This window comes from Protopterus annectens, chromosome 13.part0 (assembly GCF_019279795.1).
Source record: "Protopterus annectens isolate FY-2018-M chromosome 13.part0, PAN1.0, whole genome shotgun sequence".
Taxonomy (NCBI): domain Eukaryota; kingdom Metazoa; phylum Chordata; order Ceratodontiformes; family Protopteridae; genus Protopterus; species Protopterus annectens.
The window spans coordinates 561,310,878-561,330,139 of NC_056747.1; positions in this window are offsets into that span (position 1 = coordinate 561,310,878).

Consider the following 19,262-nt stretch of genomic DNA (forward strand, 5'->3'; position numbering starts at 1 on the left):
ACACCTAAGAAGTAACCATGGATCAACAAACAAATCAGCAAGGAAGGCTCCCCAACACTTATCCAGAGGCTATGCATCATTTCTCTTTTAATCCTATCACCATTTCAAATGTTACTTATTGACTGAAGAAGCTTCCAATAAATGGTTTACCAGAGTGCAATGGGCTAACACCCAGATTCTTAAAAATGTGATACCTTCATCTCCCTACCTATCTTACATATAATCAATCTTTCTTTACTACTGGCAATGTTTCTAGGCTTTGGAAATTTGCCACAGTTATCCCACAGCTCATGCAAGGCTCAAACAGTCAGTTAATTAATTTATTTGTTTGTTTGTTTGAATTTTGCTAAACAGCTAATCCCACTGAACTCATGGCCCACCTTCAGGAGTGGCTAGGAGATTACATTCTTCTCACAGATAGAGCACTAAAACAAATATTTAAGTACAAGTAAAACAGTTTCATCAGCATTAGGATACACAAATAAAAATCTAAGAAAATGGATTAGTGGATTCACTTTCAAACCTCGAAATACTGAAATTGTCGAATTTCAGTATCTCAAGACAAAAATATCATAAGTTAAAAGCACGAACCATGGAAATTATTCCAGGGCAAGTAAACACTTGCCTAAAACTACATATAACATATCGTACCATCGTAAACCAACCTAGGTGGGACGGCTGTGCCCCCCACAACCCCCTAACTATATGTACCAACTGTGGGATTGCACTATAGTGGTGAAAAAGGCATATCTCCCTGTGATGACCATGCCCTGGCCCAGCAATCAAGGAGCCTCAATCTTCACTGCTAACACCAGGGAGGTTGTCTCCTAGAAGAGGGGAAAGGATAACTAATACACACAGTAAAGAACAATTTCCTTTAAGTGCACACAGAGATCACAGTCAGTCTGGGGCTGGTTGCTACCTTGCTCACCAGGTCCCCAATAAGACTCCCCACTGGCACAGCTATAGGGTCCAGGTCTCAGCCTAGCTGGGCAAGCTAAAACCTCCAGTACCCACTCTGTCCAACCAGTGCTTTGTGTCCCTGCCCAAGTAGCTGACACAACACACACACACTGAGAGATACGTATTTATACAACTTCACAGACACTCCTGGGAAAGGCTGACACAGATTCCCCAGCTGTGCCCCTTTACCCAGACCATACGGTAGTAATCCCTGCCACCACCCAGCTAATAATATCAGCTACTAAAAGGCCCTTAAAATTGTGTCCAATTATTACTGTGCAATATTATTATCCAATGGTAATGTGACAATTCAGTCTAAGGCTTATTTTAGAGCGACCTATTACAATAACCTCTATAAATATGCAATGTACTCTAGAGCTTATCTCTACACAAACCAGCCACAGGTAAAGGTTTTTAAAATATTTAATAATAAATAATTAAAACACAAGACAAAACTACTACATCACAGTGATATCTAAGAGTTCAGAGATCACACAGAAACTTAAAATAATACAGTATGGCAGGTCGGATTTCAAAGAAAAACACCTAATTATTCTTTACTAGCTTTAACTATTCCGACAAGAAATCACAGTGCTAGAAACTTACATGTAAGCTTAGGCAGAGTGCTGAGTTAGATATCCAAGATCAAAATGCCCCTAGTCTCTCACTGAACAATAGTTTTTAAACATTAACCAACAGCTCTGCCGAGGCCTTCCCAAATTACATCATTTTGACACTTAGGTTTTCCCAGTATTCATATTGCATCATCTTGACACCTGGTCTGAGTTCTCAGGCCACAAGCTGCATTATTTAGCAATCTAACACCTGCTCAGAAACTTACAACAATATAAGCCATTTCACATGTATACTCTAACAGAAACCAGAGCAATAAAGCACATTCCACATCTAAATTCTGGTCATAAACTTTAGCCTTAAAACAATGGACATGAAACCTTCAGCCAGACTCACTGGAGCCAAATTCTAACATGAAAGGGTCACAACATGCTTCAATGGGCCAGTAGAGTGAAATGTTGTCACATATTTTGCAGTTCCACATTTCACAGTATTCTTTTACACTCAAGAAAACATGCCTGTATTTTACATTTATTTACAAATGTCAGAATTATATATCAAATTCTATTTGACTAGGCTGGCAGCCTTCACCCATCTCTCCCCAAATTGTCACATCTCTTCCCCCTCGGGGAACTCAAGTAAGTTTTTCAAGTGCCCCTTGAGAAACATTGCTTGAGAGTGTCAGGTCTATCTGGGTGTACCTCACCCCATTCCCTGTCTTGAGAGCCCATCTGCATTGGCATTGCTACTCCCACTGTGGTGCTGCACTGACATATCATATGCTTGCAACCCTAGACTCCATCTTAGCAACTTGGCATGTTGCTGACTGGCTCTGTTTAACCATGTTATAGGGTTGTGATCTGTCATCACAGTGAATTTTCTTCCATACAGATAAGGCTGAAGTTTTTGTAGTGCCCACACTATGGCTAGACATTCCTTTTCTACCACTGCATAGCATTCCTCCCTGGGTTGGAGGCTATGACTGAGATAAACCACTGGGTGCTCTTCTCCCTCTGAAGAAATCTGGCTAAGTACAGCCCCCACCCCATAGTTTGAAGCATTCACCTGCATAACAAAGTCTTTGCTGTAGTCTGGACTGGCTAACACAGGGGGTCCTCCCAAAGCTTTCTTAAGCTATTGAAATGCCTGCTCACATGCTGAGGTTGACACTACCTTATCTGGCCTGTTCTTCCTTGTCAGATCTGTGAGGGGAGCAGCTATGGTACTATAATTGGAAACAAACTTTCTGTAGTACCCTGCTGTCCCTAAGAATGCTCTCACCTGCTTTTTGGTGACAGGTGCAGACCATACCTGAATGGCTTCCACTTTGGCAGTTCTGGCCTTATCTTACCACTCCCCACTCTATGTCCTAGGTAGGAGACCTCTGCCATACCCACCTGACATTTGCTCAGCTTAATGGCCAACCCAGCCCTCTGTAGTCTATCCAGCACCTCCCTGACATGCTGAAGGTGCTCTTGGCAGGAATGGCTGTAGATAGCAATATCATCCATATAAGCAAGGGCAAACCCTCCTGCTCCTGCTAAGATATGAACTACCAGCCTCTGGAAAGTCACTGGGGCATTCTTCATCCCAAAGGGCATCTTTGTGAACTCATACAAGCCAAAAGGAGTCACAAAGGCTGACTTCTCTCTAGCACTGGGAGTCAAGGGCACCTGCCAGTAACCCTTGGTAAGATCAATGGTTGTAAGATACTTAGCTCCACCCAGCTGCTCTAGGGCCTCATCTGTCCTAGGCATAGGGTAAGCATCCGACTCTGTGTGACTATTTAATTTCCTGTAACTCACACAGAACCTGGTGCTGCCATCCTTCTTTGGCACCAGTACCACTGGGGAGGCCCAAGGACTGTTGGACTCCTGAATCACCCCTAGTTCCAACATCTCCTGTATCTCCTCCTTCAGAGTCTGTTTGACTCTCTCAGGCATCCTATAAGAGGCCTCCCTGATAGGCCTTTGGGGTCCTGTATCCACCTGATGCTGCACCAGATGGGTGCTCCCTGGTTTCCTGGTGAACATGCCCCAAAACACCTGCAGCACTGCTCAGATTTCTCAAACCTGGGTAGGAGATAGCTGCTGAGACATTGCTACCACTTCCACCGGGGTGTCAGCCTGAGCCTCACTGAGAAGTTCAGTCAGAAGATCTCTCTCAGACTCCTCCTGCAATCCACTGCAAATGCTCAGCACAAGGGCCTCCCTATCATGGTAAAGTTTCATCATGTTAACATGGTACAATTTGTGCCTCTGCCATCTGCCTAGCACTTCCACCATGTAGTTGACATCACTTACCTTTCTTACCACTTTGTAGGGTCCCTCCAAAGCTGCTTGCAACTTGTTGTGTCTAACAGAAATGAGAACCATCACCTGCTGCCCTACGGCATACTCTCTAGCTCAAGCATTCCTGTCATACCACACCTTTTTCTGTTGTTGGGCTTTTGCCAGGTTCTCCTGGGCCAGGCCCATGAGTTCCCTGAGTCTTGTCCTGAGGTTCAAGACATATGCCACAACAGACTCCCTGTGAGACTCACACTCACCTTCCCACTCATCTCAAATTAAATCTAGAGGTCCCTTCACCCTATGCCCATACAGCAACTCAAAGGGTGAAAAACCTGTGGATTCTTGGGGAACCTCTCTGCAAGCAAACAACAAATGGGGCAAATATTTGTCCCACTCCCTCTTAAACTGATCTGCAAATGCCCGTAGCATGGACTTGATTGTAGAGTTTAACCTCTCAACAAGACCATTAGTCTGGGGATAGTAGGAAGTGGTCTTCATGTGCTTTCACCCCACAGGACCTCCACAGACAAGCCAGCAGGTCTGACATAAAATTGGCACCTCTGTCAGACAGTATTTCCACTGGGAAACCTACCCTGCTGAAAATCTCTAGCAAAGCATTTGCCACCTTCTCTGCCTCAGTGGAGGACAAAGCCACTGCCTCAGGGTATCGTGTAGCATAATCTACAATCACTAGGATATACTTTTTCCCCTGTGGAATTTGGGGTACTCAGAGGACCCACAATATCCATAGCTACCCTCTGAAATGGATCCTCAATCACAGGCAAAGGCATCAAAGGAGCTCTCACCTTGTCTCCTGCCTTGCCTACCTTTTGGCACTGCTCACAGGTCCTGCAGTACCCTGTTACATCTCTGGAAATTCCAGGACAATAGAAGTTTTGCATAATACGCCTCTTTGTACATTTTTTGCCCATATGACCTGCAAAGAGAATATCATGGGCTATGGCTAGAAGCTCTAGACTGTAAGCTCTAGGCACTACCAACTGCTGTACTCTCTCACCTTCTAGCCCTCCCTCAGGGGTCCAGTCTCTGTATAGTAATCCTTTGTTGCAGTATACAGATTCCCCCTTCCCTTGAGAATCAGGTGCCTCCCTAGCTACCTGCCTCAGGCCTTGCAATGTAAGGTCTGAGAGCTGAGCCTGTTTCAAGTCTCTCCTTGTAACCCTTCCCAGCTCCCCTTCCACAGGAAGTCTGGCATCCTCTGACAGTGGTGCCTCACTGCCAGCCTGGGTACTACTACTACTCACCTCTACCTTTGCAGTCACTCCGTCCAAGGGACCATCAGTACCCACAAGCAGCTGTGGCTCACCTTCAGTCTCACTGCTACAGAGCAGCTCCCTCCCTGAAGTAACCACCTCAGCAGTCCTGGCTGCAAGTGTGCAGTCTGTCTTGGTCTCCCTCAGGCTACCAGACCCACATGATTGTCTCCTAGCCTCACTGCATGTAACTGCATGAGTACATAGTACTGCCTCATCTAAATCCTTCCCTCTCAGGACATCTGCAGGATGGCAGTTCCATATCCCTGTTGTCTCAAGACAACCCACTGTTGGCATTTTGTCTTTCCCACTTACTGGCTCCCTCACCTTTGGTTCCCCACCTTGCCTCCGTGGACATCTGTATGCCACGTGGCCCCACTGGTTGCATTCAAAACATTTAACCCTAGCTCCTGGACATGTACCTGGACTAGTGGCTTCCCCTGCTACTGGCAGATTCTGTCAGGGCAGTCTGTGCTGCCCACCATGGGTTCCTTTAGTCCCATGAGCAGTATTATTTATTTATTTATTTATTGACATTTGTTAACCGAGTTAGTCCAACTGGGATTTTGTCCCATTTTCAGTGGAGACCCAAGAAGAAAAGCTCCAGAAAGTACAATATATAATTACAGTAAAAAAACAAGTACTACAAACAATAATAAGAAATAAACAACTACATGTGAAGATTATAATTGAAAGAAAAAATAAATTGAAAATTTTTTTTTTCTTCTTCTCAGGACAAAATTCTTTGTTACTGTACAATGAGGGAGAGTCAAGAGTGTCTGTAGGATCAACTGAGTGTGATGTGAGTGTGGGGGGAGGGGAGAGCTAAGTACTGGGGGTCCCTTTCCTGTGCAGGGCTGCCCTGCTTGCTAGGTATAGGTCTCCCTTCTTCCCCAACTCCTCTGAAGTAGCACACTGTCTATCAGCTAACCAGATCCTCATTTCCTCAGGCAAAGTGCTAATGGCTTGATCCCTTACCAAAAGGTCTGCCAGCCCTTCAAAAGTGGTGACCTGACATCCACTCACCCAGCTATGAAAATAAGTGCTCAGTTCAGCAACATATTCACATACATTTTCATCTGCCTTGCGTCTATGCTCACGAAACCTTTTCCTATACATTTCAGGTGTTAGCTTAAAATATTCCAACAAGTGTCTTTTTACAGCAGTATAATCAAAACAGTCAGTGTCATTCATTTTTGCTAAAGAAGTTACAGCTTTACCATGGAGTAAGGGAGTCAGGAACCGTACCCAGAGCCCTTGGTCAACTTCATACTGTTTACATACCCGCTCAAACATATGAATGAAGCTATCAAAATTATCCCCCTCTTTAAACTGTGGAAGAAATTTACTGACCTTTTATGCTTCTGGGGTCTGGTTACTCCCGTCCCCATTACCTCCATGACTCTGGCAAAGAGTCAGCATTTCCCTCTCATGCCTCCTCTGCCGTTCATTTTCCTCAGCTTGTAGACTCCTCATTTTCTCGGCTGCTTCTAGTTCCATATGCCTGGCCTCCAACTCAAGTCTCTTTAGCTCCAGCTGGATTTTTACGTCCACTGCAGAAAGGTTGATCTGTCCATTCTCTGAGGATATTGTATCGCCACTGTCAGTGTGATTGCCCTCCAGGCTGCTGTTTTCTGATGCAGCTGTAACCAAGGCTGCAATCAGGTCTGCATTAGTCAGGTTTCCATGTACCAGTCCCCTAGCCTGGCACATCTCCGCCAGCTGGCTTCTTGTCAGCTTCCCATACTCTTCTGCTGACATGCTGCCTGCTCACCCTGACTAACACTAAGCTAACAAAAGAAATAAAACAATTGTGATCTGAACTCTGAGTATACACTGTGTGGCTGTTTTAGAGTACAAAACACTTTTAGAGATCACTGTACATAAGCTACAGGAATTCACTCTACCCACATCACTACAAGTCAATTAGTATGTGAAGTAGATCCCACCACTGCCAAACACTTGTGATGACCATGCCTTGGCCCAGCAATCAAGGAGCCTCAATCCTCACCGCTAACACCAGGGAGGTCATCTCCTAGAAGAGGGGAAAGGATAACTAATACACACAGTAAAGTACAATTTCCCTTAAGTACACACAGAGATCACAGTCAGTCTGGGGCTGGTTGCTCCCTTGCTCACCAGGTCCCCAATAAGACTCCCCACTGACACAGCTATACGGTCCAGGTCTCAGCCTAGCTGGGCAAGCTAAAACCTCCAGTACCCCCTCTGTCCAACCAGTGCTTCGTGTCCCTGCCCAAGTAGCTGACACAACACACACACACTGAGAGATACATATTTATACAACTTCACAGACACTCATGGGAAAGGCTGACACAGATTCTCCAGCTGTGCCCCTTTACCCAGACCATACGGTAACAATCCCTGCCACCACCCAGCTAATAATATCAGCTACTAAAAGGCCCTTAAAAGGGTGTCCAATTATTACTGTGCAATATTATTATCCAATGGTAATGTGACAATTCAGTCTAAGGCTTATTTTAGAGTGGCCTATTACAATAACCTCTATAAATATGCAATGTACTCTAGAGCTTATCTCTACACAAACCAGCCACAGGTAAAGATTTTAAAATATTTAATAATAAATAATTAAAACACAAGACAAAACTACTACACCACAGAGATATCTAAGAGTTCAGAGATCACGCAGAAACTTAAAATAATACAGTATGACAGGTCTGATTTCAAATAAAAATACCTAATTAATCTTTACTAGCTTTAACTATTCCTACAAGAAATCACAGTGCTAGAAACTTACATGTAAGCTTAGGCAGAGTGCTGAGTTAGATATCCAAGATCAAAATGCCCCTAGTTTCTCACTGAACAATAGTTTTTAAACACTAACCAACAGCTCTGCTGAGGCCCTCCCAAATTACATCATTTTGACACTTAGGTTTTCCCAGTATTCATATTGCATCATCTTGACACATGGTCTGAGTTCTCAGGCCACAAACAGCATTATTTAGCAATCTAACACCTGCTCAGAAACTTACAACAATATAAGTCATTTCACAAATTCTGTTCATAAACTTTAGCCTTAAAACAATGGGCATGAAACCTTCATCCAGACTCACTGGAGCCGAATTCTAACATGAAAGTGTCACAACATGCTTCATTTGGCCAGTAGAGTGCAATGATGTCATATATTTTGCAGTTCCACATTTCATAGTATTCTTTTACATTCAAGAAAACATGCCTGTATTTTTACATTTATTTACAAATGCCAGAATTATATATCAAATTCTATTTGACTAGGCTGGCAGCCTTCGCCTATCTCTCCCCAGTCGTCACACTCCCCATGATGGGCAAGTGTTTACTTGCTCTGGCATAAATTCCGTGGTTCAAGCTTTTCAACTTTGATATTGTCATATCAAGATACTGAAATCTGACAATTTCAGTATTTTGAGGCTTGAAAGTGAAACCTGATTAGCACACATCATTTAAGAGCATTCACAGAGGATGCAGAATATCTAGCACAAAGTAGGCACTGTGCTGGTTGGCAATTTGCAAACTTGTTTGTGGACAAAAGATTAGATTAAAAAAGCATACTGTTTTTTGGGTATGTCTGGACAAAGGATTCCTCAAAGTAGTTATGGCATATGAGAAGCTATGGACTCCACTTTGCAAGTAGTATGGAGGGTGTGGAGAAGAGAGATGCTGAGTACCTAAGATCTGAGTGGGGCATTATGTGAGGAGGTTAGGTAATGCAGGAGAAGTACCTTGTTACAGAAGGGCATGGGCACAGGAGAGTTCACTATAGATAGAACTCTTCTTCTTCTTTCGTCTGCTCCCGTTATGGGTCGTCACAATGAATCATCTGTTTCCATTTCTTCCTGTCCTCTACATCTTGCTCTGTCACACCAACCACCTGCATATCCTCTCTCACCACATCCATAAACCTTATCTTAGGCCTTCCTCTTTTCCTGTTACCTGGCAGCTTCATCCTTAGCATCTTTTTCCCAATATACACTGCATCCCTCCTCAGCACATGTCCAAACCAACGTAATCTTGCCTCTCTGGCTTTGTCTCCAAACCTTCCAACCTGGGCTGACCCTATAATATACTTATTCCTAATCCTGTCCACCCTCATCACACCCAGTGCAAATCTTAACATCTTTAACTCTGTCACATCCAGCTCTGACTCCTGCCTTTTTGTCAATGCCACCGTCTCCAACCCATATAACACAGCTGGTCACTATAGATAGGCCTAGGAGATGGAAAATGGAACAGTGATGGGTATTACAGCTGCAATCCAGTTATATATAGAGCTGTGTTTATTGCTGCCTGATTAGTTAAGATTAAGCAGGATAAAACTAACATAAAGGAGAAAGAGGAGACCTGCTTTGACAATTGTAATTTCAGAATTAAGCTGGAGACAAAAGTTAGACCCATCTGTGAATGAATCTTTTTCATAGCATGGGGGAATTGCTCAGCAAATGTTCTTTTTTTATCAAGTACAAATCCCAGGTATAAAGACTTCACCTGTTTAATGTGCCAAGGAGCTGATAGCCAGTGAAAGCATATTAGGGCATGGAACCTTTTCAGCAACACTAAGCATAGCCTTGACATTTGACACAGTGAGAAGTAAGAAGCTGTTTGACATCTATTTTTGTTAATGCTTCTAATTTTGCTGAAGTGTGAAAGTTTAGCTGCTACTATCTTATGTCTCTACTATCACCTGTCACCACTCTCCAAGGTTTTGGAAAGGGTAGCATCCTCTCAGCTATCCAAATATTCTTACAGTTTATAGTCTGCTTAGGAGAAAAATATGGTTTTAACAAAGGTCACAACATCTGAACTGCCACCCCATATATAATGAATAACATTTTTCTAAGCAAGGTCAAAATTGTTGGGGTCATCTTTATAGAGTTACCAATCGCCTTTGACTCTACTGACCAAAATAAACTACACTTTGAATTTCCCTTCTGTGGTATGACACTAAGTGCACCCTTTGGGCTCAAAACTACCAACAAAAATCATGCTCACAGTGTGAAAATAGTATAATAATTATTAATATTTAATTATTACTGCAGTTTTGCTGATGATGTATGGGTTTTATAATAAAGCATAAAACATAACTTGATCTATGGCTCAGTTCAACTATTTCAAATTTTTGATGACTTGAATGCTTTACATACAAAATGGTTTAATAAATGCATGCTTAATTTCAAAAATCATCTCTCGTTTAGGGAGAATCATGCTAGGAAACATTTTAAATCCCTAAATAAAAATTTCCTCCTCAGTGTCTCTACAAGACATTAAGTAATTTTAATAATAGTTTGCCACTCATACATTATAGGTTCATAGGTAGTTACTAGGCTATTTGCCCATGAGCCACTTTAAGCCTAGCTAAGCTTACCTCAAATTTACCACAAAATTGAATACCCCAAGGCTTGTATACATCAAGCATTCATAGGCTGCCTGTGTCCAATAAGGATATAGGTGTCATGCCAGGTGTAAATTTGTGAATTCCCATCCATTGGTCCAAGTTACATTTGAATATGATTAGAAATCAGCTTAACTTCATTTCACATATACTCCATTCACCATCACCCAGCATAAGCTACATTAAAACTCTCAAGTCAAATTTCACTAGTTCCCATATTTACAGATGTGTTTTTTAAACTAGTGCCTCTGCCTTAACTTATGCACTTGAAGTAGAATTATGTACTTTACTATTTTCCCCTCATATATTTCTGCAGAACAATGTTTTTCATGTACATTCAGTAGCAAAACTGTACATTTTCCCTACTCTCAAAGGCAGCTGTCCTATTAATACATTCATGCAGCTGATGATGACACGTAGTGCTTTGTTCACATAATCATGTTGTTTATATAGGACTGTATATTGTAAAATATTTGTAACCTAATCTGAATTACTACTGTATCTTTGGGGGGACACAGGACTTTAATGACACTAAGCCTCACTTTCTCTCACTTCTATACTCGCACACATACACACACACACACACACACACACACACACACACACACACACACACACACACACATGCACACACACTTACTTGAGAATTTTGCAAATATATTTTAGGAGTTCCAATTTTTCCCATTTTTATGCCCTAACTTCTTCTGCCCTTATCATCAGTGATTTCACATTCAGATGAATCAGAAGACATGCTTATGTTGACCTCCCAGAATGTATCAAATTAGCTGTCCCTCTTTCCCCTGACCTTTCTTTAGTTCTAATCAGAGGATGCCCCTGTAAAAATGGACTCTCCTCTCATCTCTCCACAGATACAATATTGGTGTCTGGCTATTCTGTGACTCCCCCCGTCTCTTTGACAGCTACAGTTTTAGTTAGGCAGCAGAGCAGCTCAGTGCTTAATATATCTGTTTCATAAGTCTAGGGTAGAGGTTTCGATCCTGACCTCAAGTCACAAGCTGTGTGGAGGCTGTATGTTGTCCACATGTCTGTGCAGGTTTTCTCTGCATATTTGAATAGTCAGGTTTCCTTTCACATCACAAAGGTATGCTGATTGATTTACTTTCATAAACTGTTCATATATATTGCATTTACCCTTGCCTTGTGCTCTTAATGATGGCTGAAAACAGTCTGAGTTAACCAATGCACTTAGACAGTTAACAAATTAATACATTTACAGTTAATTATAAAATTAATTATAAAATAAAATTAACTATGCAGGAGTCATCAGCAGTGCAAAATGCAGTTCAACATCTGTTTCAGTGGTTGGTACTAAATAAAAATTTGATGTATTCTCTGTAACGATTGAAAAAAATTCAAAGTTGATAAGCCTGTGAACGTAGTTGACAGATTAATTAATTATTAATACATAAATAAATTATTATATAACTCTACCATACTAAAAGTCTACATTCCTTGCTCTGGCTGATCTTGCTGCTGTCATATACAAACTTGCAAGTCCCATAACCTGGGCGGCGATTCACTGTACTCCAATATTATTGGCAAGGTATGAAATTCTCTTCCAAATAAGCTAACGTCCTTACCATCACTAGCTCTATTCAAAAAAGAACTAAAAATCCACTATAAATCACATTGGCTCTGCCCATGCACAAACCCTGACTAACTTTCCCATGAGTAATTCTTACAAGTAGGCAATTTTTGTATTATTCAACTAAGTGTTAATTAACCAGAATGTAATGAAATGTAATCAATTGTACCTTCTATTGTAATTATCTTCTCTCTCTTAATACAATGTAATATGTCTTTATGTCTTTTGTAACAATATATCACTGTTTAACCCTGTTGGAGCTTTTCTCCCCGGGACTCCGCTGAAAATGGACATGTATCCAGTCGGACTATCCCGGTCAACAAATGTAAAATAAAATAAATAATAAATAAAATATAGGGTGAAGAGGAAACAGATAAATGATTCACCCCTATTATATAAGAAAATATAAAGGCTGAGGCTCCTGTACAAGGTTAAAATGCAAAAGGTCAAGCATTCTTATCATATTCACATGAATTGACATTCAGAAGTTTCTCTATTAGCGGGGTATGGAAAAAGAACTACATTAACAAGCTTAAATTATTCAAGCTTAAGAGTCCACAACATATTTGAGATCACGTTAAACACTTCATGAAAAGTAAGTCTAGCATTCTAGAGAGCATTCCGTATTTGGCTAAGTTATCAGATGCAGTATTAGGACTGCAAATGAATTTGATAAATATGTTTCTTATTTTTTCCACAATAATGCTAAAGCACTCAAGTGGTAAGGATATAATCTATTTTACCTATCAATGATGTTTTTTTTCATAAGTAAGTACTAGGCTATCTGCCCTTGTGAGCCATTTTAAACCCAGCCAATTCCTATCTAAGATAAGAATCAAAGTCTGTACATTGTGTCTTGAGAGGTAAACACCTTAACCATTATGCAAATGGCCAGTCTCAGTGTTACTGTAGGATGCTCTCTACTGTAAAAGTAGAACTGTCTACATGGCCTCATTTGGTCCCACCTTGTCTGAAATATTGCATAATGACAGAAATATCTGTTGTTGTCTTTGTTGGTTGTTGTTGCTTGGACTATCCATTCACTCTGGTTTGAAGAGGAGTGCCTCGTATTTCAAACTAAAAGACAAAGTACTTGAAGGAAAAGGAAGAACTCTAAAGTAGCGGTCTGCCTTCCACATAGAAACATATGTACTGCATTATTGAAACATAGGACAGGAGTATTATCCCACCTCTGTTTCCATAAGGACATCCTCAGCTTTAGAAACTGCAAGTGACTTCCACTGGGGGAGTAAAGGCCCCATGCCTAAAATAAGGTTTTTATTTGGTGTTGCTGAAGAGGAAACTCTAAAGGGATTGTTTAAGATGATGTGCATATAAGTAATGAACCTTTAAAGACAGATACAGTTCACCTAAAAACCTGCAACATCATAATGGGTAAAGTCAAACTGTACAGTATACAATGTATTCCTTTACTTTTCTGTACGTGACCTAATCAAAATATCTACACAGAAAGATATCAATTTTCACTTCTTGAAGAGACAGCATACCAGAAAGAAGTCTGCCCTTAACATATCTAAAATAAGGTCATGTGTAGCTGTCATTAGAGAGCTAGGTCAAAGTAAGTTACACCTACTGAGAATTTTCTCCTCTGACTGCTCTGCTATCAAGGTAGCCTATCACTTTAAATGGTGATGAGTATCATTAGACTGGAAATTTAAGTGGGATTTTATATCATAACACCTTTAAATTCTGACACTCATAAGTGTGATCCTGGAATTGGGGTCTGATTGTGGGGAAATGGGTATTTAATTATAACTGAGTCCAAGACTGGTGTGTCTTGGAATATTCTTTTTCTCTGAGCTATGGCCATCTTGCTGTTAGTATATATAAGTAGTGAGGGTGTTGGGAAATGTAACCCCTTCATGGGGGGGGGGGGGTGAAGGTTGTTCTTAAGTTCAAGTCCAAGCTTATTATAATGATTAATACTTACAAGCACTTAACTTCCAAAACCATCACATAAACAATATAAAACAGTTTTAAATCAAGCAATATAAAGAAACTGTAAATTATGTTATTTTGCTTTAAAACAAAACTCACTGAGCTGTTCAGATAGTAAATACAAGCACTGTTACAGAACCAGCACTGTAACATTGAAGAATATTGCTGAATACACTTGCAACAGAATAAATAGTTAACATGAAAAGCCAGTAATTGCACTAAAATTGTGAATTTTAACAAATGCAGTTCTAGAAGTTCTTGCCTATAAATATGTAATTCCATGACGGTAGAAAATTCCTTCCACTTCACAAAACATCCTTCAGAGGGTAGCCAAGAGATCTTAACATCGGTCCAAAAACAAACAGGTAACTCCCACATCCAATTTCTTTATTAACTGATAAGTTGCTAAACAACAACATAGTAACCACCATACACAAGGCAAATTCCGGCCAGAAATAATAACTTAAGTCACTGCTTAAAAGTACACCATCCTGCAAAAAATACCTTTAAAGGAGAACATTGATTCTTGAAATACCATTGTCTGTTAGTCTCACAGTTTTGTCTTCATAATTGTAAGACTCAAAATTATTGGTCTCAGAATTAGTATAGGAAGCCAGGATACATAACATTTGGACTATGCAAAACAGAAGGTTCAAAAGTTGTCTGGACAAGTTTGCTGATAATTCCACAACTGAGGTTCATGACGTTAGGTTATTATGAATACTTACATTATACCAATACTCTCAGCAGTACAAAATGCAATTTTTAAGAGGCGGGAGCGATTTATAGGTAAAATGTAATTTACTGTGCAGTTCTGGAAACATGGGTATTGTCATTTATTACTCTACTCCCTTAAAAGGTTTGGCCATTTCACATTTTCTGTAATGCACAGCACCCCAGAACTGGAAAGGCAATCATTCTGAAAAAAGAAATCATATAAGGCCTTTGTATTCCTGCACTGCCTTTTTCTGGAAATGGCAGTGTTTTCCAAAAGCACTGCATCCAGATATTTCTGCGTGGTAAGGTCTGCCTATTTCAACACCGTCTAGGCATTCAAAGCTCATCTAGCAGTACCTCATTAATGTAGAAGAAGCCTTTTTCACATTTTTGCATCAAGGAATGACCAGGTAAACTGATATATGCAGTTAAATGTAGCAGTAATTATAAGCATGATGGCCTGAAGTGTCTTTATGTTTTCTGCAGTACTTAACCTGATTAGTGTGATGCCACTTGCACTACTAGGTTCTCTCACCAGGGGCTGGCATAAGAGTTCTCACTATGCATTTTCCATCTTCCTTTGGAATACATCTGTTCTGTATGCTATAACCTCAGGCCAGGTTATAATATAACATTTAATATCTGAAGCTCTTTGTATCCTATATGAACTTGCTCAGCACATTTAATTGTTAAATTCTTGTGCGTGCTTTATTTTGTTGTATTTTCATTCTTACTTTATTTCCCCTAATAGATGGTCTTTTCAGAAAAAGGTTCACCTCTGTCCTGCTCAGTAAAGCAAACTGGTCACCAGATAAACACAGAAGCAAATAAATACATAGAAACCTATGCTAATTATTGCATACTTTCCCACTAAAAGGAACGTGCAGCACTGAGGTATGGTACGTCAGAAAGGGCATCAGAAACAGCAGCAACATTTAGAAACAGGTATTCATAAAACAGACCTTTAAAAATATCTACACCTCAGTTTATTATGCTTTTTTAATTTATTCATTTTCTTACCTAGTTTATCATTAGTAGCATGAACACTGACCACTATGAGTTGTGTAACTAGCAAGGTCTCCCTTAAAGAACAATATTCAGAAACTGTTAAGCAATGTATAGCCAGACTGCAGTCAGGTATAAATAGTAGAAAGCCCACACCATGCTAAATTAAGGAACAGTAGGCCAAAAAACATTAACACGCCAAGCTCAGTAGCACACCGTGCTGGAGACTGACGCCTCACAATACAGTCTGTCTGCATAGAAAAGCTTTTTATATGTCTTTCTTGATTCTGTGATTTCGAAGTGAATTTCAGCAAATGAAGTTTCTTTATGAAAGGCATTTTCAGGCTTTAGAACTGTTGTGAGTTTATCTGATGTCAAAGTATTATATAATTAAATTAAGTCAAAGAAAGCCTGTTCAGAAATTAAATAAAGACTGCATGCAGTCCCTTGATCATATGTAGGTTAGCAAATCATTTCATTTAAAGTGATAAGTTTTTAATTTATCTAAATCACTAACGTTATGTAACATTAAACTCCTTTTCATCTTTATGCATAATCCTGCATAAAACAAAACTATTTGATAAATAGCTGGCCATTTAGTAGAAAAGTATACATGCTGTAAGCTGATAGGAAGGATTCTCCTGTATTCTTAGATTTGATTCCCTTAAGTTCTACTCATAAAAACTGTATCTGAGCAAGTCAGGCAACCCCAGAAAAGCATATTTGAATTTTGATGGCTTCCTCGAGTCCTATACACTGGGCTGAATTCCATGCAGTAATCCACCAGCATGGAAGGATGTGCTGGACAACTCAAGAACCAATATGCAGGAAGCCGTACCACAGGAAGTCTAACTCCTGGAGTCACAGTCAAGACAGTAATACTTTGTGAAGGTGTGCACTGAAAACCAAATAACTGCAGCATAGATATCAAGAATACATGTTTCCTTGAAACAAGTACTGGTTGTTTGAAATGTACAAGTTAGTACTGTAAGTTATAACATTTTTTAGTGTTTTGACATGTCAGTAATATTTTGGTAAATTTTGGGCAAGGCTAGAAAGGTTTAAAATGGTTCTTGGTCTGATAGCCTAGTAATCACCTATGGTGGAGTGACTCATAACTCTAGAATTTTCAAGGGAGAGGTTAGCAGTCTAATGGCAAAAGAAGAATGTAGTGCCCCTGAAATCACAAACACTCAGGTTAAAACAGCCCTCTCCAAAGCCAAAAACACAGCATCAATAGGATCGGATGGTGTCCCAGACTGCATCCTACACAAGCTCAAAGATGAACTAACCCCTCACCTAAGCACATTGTTCAAACTCAGCCTCTCCACAGGCATAGAGTGGAGCACAGCAACAGTTATTCCACTCCACAAAGGTGGAGCCACAATGGACCCTGGGAACTATCGCCCTATAAGCCTGACTAGCTTGGTCTGCAAAGCTATGGAGCGCATCATCATGGATCTCATTAACAGAGACATTAGGAACCTCCAAACACTGGACCCTACCCAGTTCGGCTTTGTTAAGGGCAGATCATGCCTCCTAAACCTGGTGGACTTCTTTCAGACAGCAACCAAGGCTATAGATAAGGGAAAGGTGGTCCACACAGCCAACCTAGACCTTGCAAAGGCCTTCAACACCATTCCCCACTCAGGTATTATAAACAAGCTCACCAGCCTAAACATAAACCCCTATGTCATGAGATGGGTTACTAGCTGGCTCACGGACAGAACCCACATGGTAAGAGTTGCAGGAGCAAGGTCTGACTCTAAACCGGTTACAAGTGGCATTCCCCAGGGCTCAGTCCTAGGACCCCTCCTGCTTGGCATATACTTCTCAGAGGTACAGGAAAGCACAGAAGGACTATGGCTGACCAAGTTTGCAGACGACTGCAAACTAGGGGCTATAATTGACTCTCCTTTGGACACTGACATTCTCCAAAAGGGTTTCACTGAGACAGATACCTGGTGTTAAAACCATGGCCTCAAGCTAAATGCCAAAAAGCTTCATAGTCATCCCCTTTGGAAAAAACAAAGTACCCACAAACTATGACATAGGTGGTAGCCCCCTAAATACGGAAGATGTAATAAGGGATCTGGGGACCCAAGTAGATAGTGTCCTCTCCTTTGAAAATCACATTGCCAAAGTAGTTAGAAAATCCTTCTATGTGGCCCACCTAATCACAAAAGGGTTTGCATCCAAATCAAAAGAGGTCATTGTGCCCCTCTACGCATCACTCATCAGACCCATCCTAGAGTACAACGCCCCATTTGGGATGTACCTTACAAGACACCTGCAACAGCTGGAAAGACCACAGAAGTACCTCACAAAGAGGATCACTGGCCTCAAACAGATGCCCTATAAAGGTCGACTGAAGAAACTCCAGCTGTACTCGGTTGCATACCGCCTACTCAGAGATGATCTCTGCCTGACATACAAGGCCATGTCCAACCCAGAATTGACGGACATGCTCCACCTAAAGAAAACCATATCCCCTTGAGCCACACGCTCTAGGGATCTAAACCTCACCACAACAATAAATAGGACATGCTGGAGGGATAGATTCCTGTCCCATGCTCTGGAACAAGATTCCAATCTACATTAGGCAGAGCTCCTTGCTAACCCTCTTCAAGAGAAACCTTGACGAGTGGATGGGAAACAGAAAGTTTACCCTGGGGATCACTTCAATGGCTCTGCTGGACAGAGGCACAGGGAACTAATCTAAGGGGGTGGTGAAAGTCAACACATTCCAGCTAGTCTTATAAATGCCTTCGGGCAGATAGCCTAGTACCTACCCATGAACCTATGAACATCTGGGAATCCACTTGGTGAGATTTTGGTTGCCAGATGCAAGTTCTTCCCTCCCTACCTCAGGTAAAACTTAAGTTGATGGTGCAAATCCAGTATGTAAAAATGTTCCTCTGGAGAAAAGAAAATGAAAGATCTGATAGGACTGGTTCAGGGACAATTCAAAAATCACCCTTAGGACAGTCGGTCCTAATGAGACACCATATTTTTTGCGAAAGAACAAGTACGATTTACTACACATGAGGGTTTGAAATCCCAATATCCTACTAGCATAGATGACAAACTCAGGCTTAACTTCTCTGAACCAGTGGGTTTGGAATGGCGACAAGCAAATCTCTTAGTATTTAAGTTCAGATTCTATGAAGGGAAGGACATTCTTTAAAGGTGGATGAAGAAGAAATACTTTCTTCAAGATCTGCTTGACCAGTCAGTGCTGGGCTATAATCCTGCTATTCATAAGGTCATGATGAGCAGAAGCTGTTGACACATGCATCCTGGTCATGAAATAACTGAGGTCCAGATCATACAGATGTCTGCAATACATCAAGATAATCCATCAGCTAATCAATTGAGAAAACAATTCCTCATGGCTTTACTTCACAACATTAAATCTAAAAAGCATGAATGTTATAACAACAAAAATAATCCCATAACTAATACTAGCA